Source organism: Numida meleagris, chromosome Z, assembly GCF_002078875.1.
Source record: "Numida meleagris isolate 19003 breed g44 Domestic line chromosome Z, NumMel1.0, whole genome shotgun sequence".
In the NCBI taxonomy this organism is placed as follows: domain Eukaryota; kingdom Metazoa; phylum Chordata; class Aves; order Galliformes; family Numididae; genus Numida; species Numida meleagris.
The window spans coordinates 66686820-66695623 of record NC_034438.1 but is presented as its reverse complement, the minus strand read 5'-3'; the positions used below and the strand labels follow the sequence as shown (position 1 = coordinate 66695623).

The window sequence follows — 8804 nt, the reverse complement described above, 5'->3', positions numbered from 1 at the left end:
CATTTTGTACAATCTTCGTTTTTACTTGAAATGCCTTGGTAGGTTGGTCTATACAGATGGAAATATTTTATCCTAGAAACGTGCCTCTGCAAATGAATGCCAGGGGACACATTTGAAAGAAAGGGGCCAACTCTGCTGTGTTTATTTGTGAGTCTCTGAAGTTTCTGCGAGTGAAGGACATTTATTCTCTATACAAAAGAAACTCATTGACTTCACTGCAATGGACTGACAAAGAAAGGACAAAACAAAGAGTGGTTTCATTTACTTTCTTTTTTTTTTCCTTTTCTGTGACAGAAGAGAGAAGCCAGAACAGGGGTCCTTGCAATATTTATGAATGAAAAGGGAAAGAAAAATCCTCACCCCTTCCTGCAGCTTCATAGGAGGAAAAAGCCTTAGCTGTGGCTGTGTAAGGAGTCTGACAGGCCACCTTCTGTGAAATGAACGATTGCACAGCCTCCTGCTGCCCCCTGTGCCTGGACACGACCAGTCTGAAACACAGGTGAGAACCAAGAGGAGGAAGAACCCCCAGCTCCACACAGGACCACACAAACCCTGTGTCTAAGAGTGGGGCCCAAACGCTCCCTGAGCTGCGGCAGCTGCCTGGGGAGCTGTGCCATGCCCACCGCTCTCAGGTTAGCCTTTCCCTAACCCCTCACCCCGCCCCTGGCACAGCTCCATGCCGTTCCCTCGGGCCCTGTCGCTGTGACAGAGAGCAGAGCTCAGCGCTGCCCTCCACTCCCTCTGAGAGCTGCAGCCGCCATGAGGCCTCCCCTCAGCTCCTCTGCTCTGGGCTGAGCAAACCCAGGGGCTGCAACCACTCATGCACTCATCAGGCACTTTACCGCTTTATTCTGAGGGACCCAGGTTGGGCAGAGTTGAAACATGCTCCATTTGCCCCATTCTGTATTCTGAAAAAACTGGGAAACTGTCTGCCCCAGATGACTTCCATTCAGCTCTGAAAACATCACGCGCAACAGCTGGGATCAGACAGAACAAAAAGCAGGGCTGGTGGGGTGTTCTTCTGCCAAGTTGTTCTTGCAGACTCTAGAAGCAGAAAATGACATCAGGTGGACAATTTATTGTGCTTTGCAAATGGCTCAGAAGACTTTAATATCACAACTATAGCTAAAAACATCTGACCTTTATTAGCCATCAGAAATGGAGAGCATGGTGCCATGTTATCGAGGAGGTTCCTTGAGGCAGGACGTGTGGCTGGATGTTAACCACTAATTTTCTCCTCTCTGCCCATTTCAGACCTCATAGTCCACTCCAGCTCTCCGTTGCTTATAATCACTAACAGCTCCACAGCAAAGAGAAATAAAAAATAACATGAGGGATAAATAGGTGTTTCAGGACCCATTTCAGGTGTGCCCCTGGCTGGTCCTTTACATTAGCTATAGAATTCTGCAATGTGGGCATTCAGTTTTGTATTAATATTTCAGCCATGACTTGCAAAAACTCAGCTCTGGAAAAAAAACAACGAACTACTTGCTTTCAATATTCAATAACTTTCCACTCCAGGGAATAAGCTGAGATCAGCAGTTTCACTTCACTGGCAATGTCTCTCCTGTTATTAATTGGCAATAATGCTTAGTCAACCTGCATGCAGACTGCTCTTGGAAATACACAAAAGGGTACTAAAAGGAATACTGTAAGTGATCCTCTATCAGCATAGCAAGTGAGACCCTGCTCCAAAAAACAAAGGTAAATAGTATTTGCATTTCACCTGTGTGAAAGACTAGGAGTACTACCTGCATTGATGGCATGGTATTGCCAGCACAGGATCATAAAATCATAGAATCACCAGTGTTGGAAAAGACCTTCAAGATCATCCAGTCCAACTTTCCACCTACCACCAATATCTCCCCACTAAACCACATCCCTTACTACAACATCTAAATGTTTCTTGAACACAAGAATGCAATATAGCACAAAGATACAAAATAGCTTCATGTAAAAGTAGATATGAACCAGCCCTCTCTGCTGCTTAAGTGAAATGAGTTATCTCACCTGTCTTTGGAGTGGATAGTTATCCACATTTTAAAATAAAAAGTACTAATGACATTTGATGCTAGTATCGGATGAAGAGTACTGCAGATTCAGGAGGGACACCAAGGACAGAATAAGGACAAAGACTAACCACCATTTCCAGCAGTTCCTCCACAGCACATAAAGAAGTTCATTCACTTGTTGTCCTTGAAGGCTGCTCTGACCAGAGGATGTTGGCAAGGGGCAGTGTCTGATGGGTGCCTTGGCCCAGCCAGCTTATTTGGCTACTTGTAATGGATGAAGGAAAGTGAGAGTGTTTGGCTGGGAAAGGAACTGGGGAACAAAGCTGGAGAATTTATGCCTGATTGAATATGAAGGATTTTGGATGTAAACAAGAAGATTCTGTCTGCATTCTCTACATAATTTTTTTTTCATTGCAGTATTTTCATTTAAAATACCGAGCTTTCTTGCTCTTATTTTACATGACTATTTCTCTGTTTGAACTTCATTTCCTCTAGTATATCTGCTATTTTTAAGTCTTAAATTTTTTTTCAGTGAATAATTTGAATAATTTCCCAAGATTATTTTTTTCAGCCACATTGTTTTCCCAACCTTAAGGCAATCCTTTACATTTTGCTATAACAGGTTAGCTGTATCACCTTAAGTTAGTTCTGCTTCTGCAGGAACAGCAAGAGCATGCTACTGGCATATAAAAAATAACTTACTTAAACTTCAGAAACCTTTCTCAAAGTGCTTAAGGAACATTATCTCGTTGCCATTGCTGCATAATACATGAAGTTGCACAGAAATGCAGCATTACACAGAAAAGCCAGCCACTGATACTATCTGGTGCAACATATCCCAGTGCATTCTAGAGCTGATGGTGCTGAAACCGTAGAGATGGATGTGTTGTGAAAAGTACCTGAGACAGGGATGGCAGTCTACTCTTGCCCTTCAGTAACTGTGTATAATTTACAAATTCAGCGTGGCAACATTTGAAAAGAGTGGTGCGTTTTTGGTACATTTATTTAGGAACATATCCACTGTTGTTTTTCAGAGAAACTATTTTAAAATGCTCTCCTTAATGCCCTTCTCTACAGTCCCCATCTGTAAATTTAAAATGCTTTTGATCTACTATTTCGGGGATAACTGATCATCTTTTCCCTAGAAATGTATGATTTATTAAGCTAATTGTTCCATTTAAAATGTTACATTTCAGAAGGTGCCAAAGTACCTTTTTCATTTACAAAATAAGCAAAAGATCAGTTTGAGATGTTAATTTTCTAGCTACATGAATTTTTGGATAGTAGGGTTCCAAATAAAGTTTCCTGCTCAAGGGGAACCGTACATGTAATGAGCAAGGAGAAAGCCCAGGCAGATGTAATCAGGTGGCTGTTACATAGATAGAAATCTGCTTTTAAGCATCTGTGAGACCTGCTAACCCCTAGCTGTATGAAAAGCAACTGTTAGAAATCTCTTCAAGAGTGACACCCACCAGGGAGAAACTCAGTCCTGAAGGAAGGTTTGTTCTGTATCAGGTAGAACGCATCACAAAGCAGGACCATGGAATGCCTCCTGGAGGCATTCCGTAAGGAGGAAGCAGGGATTTCAGATTGTCAGGAAGATACCTAGAGATGGGAAACAAGGTGGATTAAGAAATTTCGAGTCTAAGAAGTTGCATTTATTACTGTAGCTTGCATGAGATGCAACCAAGCTGTGGCCCCTACCTCTGCAGTTTCTTTGGGAGCACTTGCTGTAGTTTCATAGCCATGTTGCAGTGATGTACTTGACAAAGAGACAAGAAAGAGGTAGCAATGTACAACCTGTACCAGGCTGAATTTTCATGCTGAACCTGATCTGCATTCAAAGAAGTGAAATTATGGATCCCTTCTGCAAGCTTTGGTTGAGCTACTGAATAATTCCTCAAATTCAGGTGGGACTACATATGAAAACCGGCTAAGTGCTGGGGATTAAGGAATGGCAAATGCTCTTTGTCTCTGCGGGTAGGAGTCACAACATTCAACCAGTGGAGCTGTCTTCCCTAGAGGAACCCAAAGCCTGAAGGAGGGCAAGGTGGAGACCTTCAGGTTGCTGTGCTATGTATGTACTTTGAAAGGATGAATTTGCAATAAATTTTAGGGACATATTCTTGAGAAACACTCCATGTATTCTTATTCAGATAGCCTTCATCCCTGTGCTTCCAAACTGTTCCACAGGTCACTTACTGTTGCCCCACCGAAATTTCTCATTCATCTCTATTCTCTGACATTCAGCCAGGGCTGGATTTGTTCGTGGGGGAGGATTGTATTGTGAGAGCGCAACAAAGCACAGCATACAGGCGTGATTCATTTCTGTCAGCTGTGTACTGTTGCTCGCAATATGGTTAATTTTATTCTATTGTGAGAGAAAATAGTTGTCTTAAAAAAAAAAAAGTCACGTGACCAATATCAATGTGGTTTTTGATAATATCCCACAGGTTATTAATTTTATCTACAATTTATACAATGGCCTATGTTTTATAATACAGAAGTAGAATGTAAAATGAAATGCATACAGACACGAGACCATTAGGTACTGCAAACTGTCATTTTTCATGTTAACAGATTATTTTGTCAGTGGTATGTGGAAAAAATGGTGACATATTGAGAAAAAATGCAAACAGATTAGTCACCAAGTGTCCTTTCCTTTCTGTTTTTTCTTTTCTTTTACATCTAGCAATTCCCCAAAGGACCTGGCTTCAGTTTCAGCCCTCCAAAATCCCTGATCTTCTCCTTTCATCAGGAGTATGCTATAGATCTGTCATCTCACCTAATCTGCAAAGGCTTCACAAATTTTCAAGTAACCATTATAAGGCTTGAGGAATGCTCTATGTAAGGAAAATTATGAGAGCACCAGGATTACTCTGGTCTCAGGAGATCCCACTGAACGAAAATCAATCATAGGAATTAAAAGCTTTTGGCAAATAAATAATTCATGCATGGTAAATTAATTAATGAATTTCCTAGACAGGCTCAACACATTTTTCTGGGTTAGCCATCAGCACATCAGCAGAGCTGGAACAGCTCTTCCATCTTTGCTACCCATGGTTGTAATTGAGATTTGGAAACAGGTTACTATTTTCATAACATTTGAGCATCAGTGAATGGCTTTATTTTATTTTTTCTTTCTAATAGCCAAAGTAAAGCTGTGTACATTTTACTCTTTCCATTCCCCCCACTCATTGCAAGATACTGGAAGCAAAGCAACTGTTTCTTCGTCAACACTCTGATGACAGCACTGAATAGAGTTGACATTTACATAAATGGATTGCAGCGCAGTTGTTGAACATATACAGGGATGATGCTCTAATCCCGCTTTAATTAGATGGATGTTGCACGCATACAAAAATCACAAGCCTTGCTCCCCGTGGTGATGCCGCACTGGCAAGGAATCAATCACTGGGGCCCAGGTTGCCATGGAAACTGATTGCTCCTGCACCACCATCTAAGTGGCAAATGATTGGTGGTGTACGCACAGCGCGGGAAGAGCAATGAGTTTTTATATCCTGTCCAGCAGCTGTGCCAGAGAGTTAATTAAAAGCAGAGAACATGAAATAAATCTAAATCTGTGAAGAAATGAAATGTATGGCACAAATTGAATTCCCGTGTTGGACAGAAATTAATATGCAAAGCAAACCACCGAGCCGCCTGAATAAGCAGCAGCAACGAATCCCAGGAACCAGCACCTCTGTGGCAGATAAAGCCTGAATGTGGAGAGAGCACCTCCTCATCTTATTACCCAAACAGCGCTTCCTTCGATGCCTGTGTTGAGTGATGCATGCAAATTGCATCCTTAAATGCTGAAGGTTTGCACAAAGGCAGGAAGGACAAAGCTTAACTAAGATTTAATTAGCAAACTGTTAGCAGCTGCAGTTTATCATCTGTGAACATGGTGTAAGTAAACACTTGTGCTGCTGTACCCAAATTCACCAGACAACTGCTAGGAAAGTCAATGTGTTCTTATTGATAAGCCATGAATTCCAAACTCATATTTGAAATATCACAGGTATGGTAGCTGCCCCTGAAATGTTTTCTCAGAATAGAATTAGCTTGGCATAACATATTTTCCAGCAGAGTGGGATGCAACTGATCAGGCATGAAATGGTGAAGGTGTGAGGCTGCCGCAGCCCAGGCTTCCCTCCCTCTCTGCATCGCCATGTGGGGGGCAGATTTAAGCAAAGGAGACTGCACCGTTCCGCACTGCCAAGTGTATGACTGCTTGCACATGATAAGCACGGAGAGTAGCCAAAGAGGCAGCAGCTCCACATCGCCCTGCACAGCTGGAGGAGGAGGGAAGAAGCACTGAGGAAGTTTTCCTGCATTACCAGATGCAAGTGTGTCATCTTCAGTCATCTTCTGATTGATGGCCAGTTACCTTCAAAGCCTGGCAACAGAAGTGACTTTGGCACTTCTTACATCTGAGGTATTTTAAGTGCTTTGTATCTTCTATCAGCTCTCAATGTGGAATATTTTTGGTGATTTTTCATGCTCAGCTGCTGAGTCTGCCCAGTTGTGATGGGTCCTGATTGCGTTTTAACTCAATGATCCTTATGGGTCCCTTCCACCTTGGGATATTCTATGATTCTACAACTCTTTCTCAAGTCCTCTCTTCCCTGTTTGCCAGTGAACAAGCTTCCACCTGATTTCTGCTGGGTGGAAGTCAGGTGATTTTTCTCAGATCTCTGAAATTTAATAGGGAAAGGCAAGGCTGTTGAATCCATTTCTTGAGATAAAGCTTTGTCTGGCACTGCACCACTGCACTCTTCAACACTGCTGATCTCTGTTCTGTAAAAACAAATGTTGGTTCTAAAACTCGCTTCTTTTTGGCTTTAAAATCTAAAGATCATAATAAGAGTCCATGGCCACTTCAGTATATATTTTACAGCTATCTGTGGAGGACAAATAACAAACTTTACTCAAAAGGAAGTTCTGTAAATTTCCTAGTAATTTCTCACAGATGGACACTCTTGCTTTTGCTTTTCTAACAGTGCATTTCCTCCTGTTGCACAATGGATGTCATGAAAAGGTGCTGATGGATATTACTCATAGTCTCTATAAAGCCTTTCTGCTGTAAGGCATAAATGGAAGTAAAAGCCTTAATAATGTGAGCTTAATAAAGAATTGATAACATCTCTTAATCATGTCTTTAGTGATTTGCCATCATCTAATATAAGTTGCATGGTCAGTCTATCAGAAGTTTTATGTTAATTCCATGTCTATTTCCAATAACAAAATCTTTTTCATAATTACAGCTTGTACTTACAAAAAATATGTGCAAAATTTTCTGATTTTTCCTCGTTACCAATATGTTTCCCCCAAAAAGCATTTCTGTGTAGCAATACTTCCTTTTTTGTTTTAAATGTTGGCAAATGTTGTAAAGAAGAAAAATCTGCTTTGAATGAAGACACTTTTCAATAAAACAATTTTTTCAAATCAAAAGCAAAGTTACAAGAGAGCAAGGTGAAAATTAAGAAGCAATTTATAGAACTCTTGGACATCATGTGTCACAAAAGGGTATTTTGTACCAAGTTATGCTGATATTAGGAAGCTTAATTTAACACTGATTATTCCAGAGAATTCAGGTGATAGTCTTCTAGGCTTTAATTGTATGGTCTTTATGCGTGACTGGTTGAAATGTAAGTCAATGAGAATATGAGCAAGAATTGCCAGATATTGTGTAGTCACTGATGTTACATGGTTGAGAGCAATAAACTGACAGAGTGATAGGTATTACTGCTTACCTGAAAAATTAACCTGTGTCATGACAGATCACAGTGACTTTTAGCCTGGAAAGACTCCCTAAGGCATAGATAAAATAACATGTGAAGAAAGTCTTAATTAGACATAATTAGGCACTCACTACTATACAAAAATGAGGGGAACTAGAGCACTCATTAAGCCATTATAGTTTCAGCTAAATTAATCACATCTGTCAAATGAAGTAGCTGCTGACCTTCTTGCTTTAGTTGCATCTACTTTTGTCTGTGTGGTTGAAGAGACATCATACAGTGGATTCCAGTGATCTGTTTTTCCTGATGTGTAGAGTAACTTGGAGAGAAATTACTGGCCTGGTAGGCCAACCATTTGTTAGATTATGCCTGGAATTTGAGTGCTAGTACTGTAAAGATACATTTTGTGAACTATTGACTATTATTAATTATAGAAGTTAGTTACTGTTTTAATTGCTTTATTATAGTGGGATTGTATTATTATGTTTTCTAATGACATAAAAGTAGTGACCTAATACCACAAATACTCTCTGAAATGAGTGTGTATTTGTGGGAGAAGATGTAATTTTGTTGAGTGAGCATGCATCTGGGACAGAAGAGATGATTTTGAGCTTGCTTTTCATTTACATATCTGTGTACATGCTGATTTTAATGACAGTTCTTTCCAATGTGTAAAACAAAATGAAAGCAGAGTAGAGCCCTGAGATGAAAATGAGATGAAGTAGAATGATCAGATACCGAGCAGCTGCACTGCAAAAGCACAGGCTATTGAAAACCTTCTACCTGCTGTAGGTTGTCTGCCTATGAAATGTGGGCATCCGACACTTCCAGGGGATTTAACAAAAGCTTTGGATAGACGATGTCATTATGGTTTGTTATTATAGTGGGCATTGCCATGTTTGCTCTGGCATAACGATCCACGGGTTCTGTTGTCACAAAGGGCAGTCACTAGCCTGCTCACCACAGCTTCTATTCCTGCTGAGTGGTAGCAACTTTGTTGAGGCCACATCTTTTGATTAAAATCATTGTCTATCAATGTGTGTACATT

General features: G+C 40.7%; 1 long non-coding RNA gene across 2 annotated transcripts; it reads right to left on the bottom strand.

The window, feature by feature from the left end:
* On the bottom strand, positions 824-3547 carry LOC110390125. Of its 2 annotated transcripts, none has more exons than XR_002433579.1 (3): positions 3485-3547; positions 1141-1300; positions 824-1044 (listed from the first exon to the last, which is right to left on the bottom strand). It is a non-coding gene; the product is annotated as an uncharacterized LOC110390125 (long non-coding RNA). The 2 variants fall into 2 exon arrangements; XR_002433580.1 differs by lacking the exon at positions 3485-3547 and adding an exon at positions 2141-2362.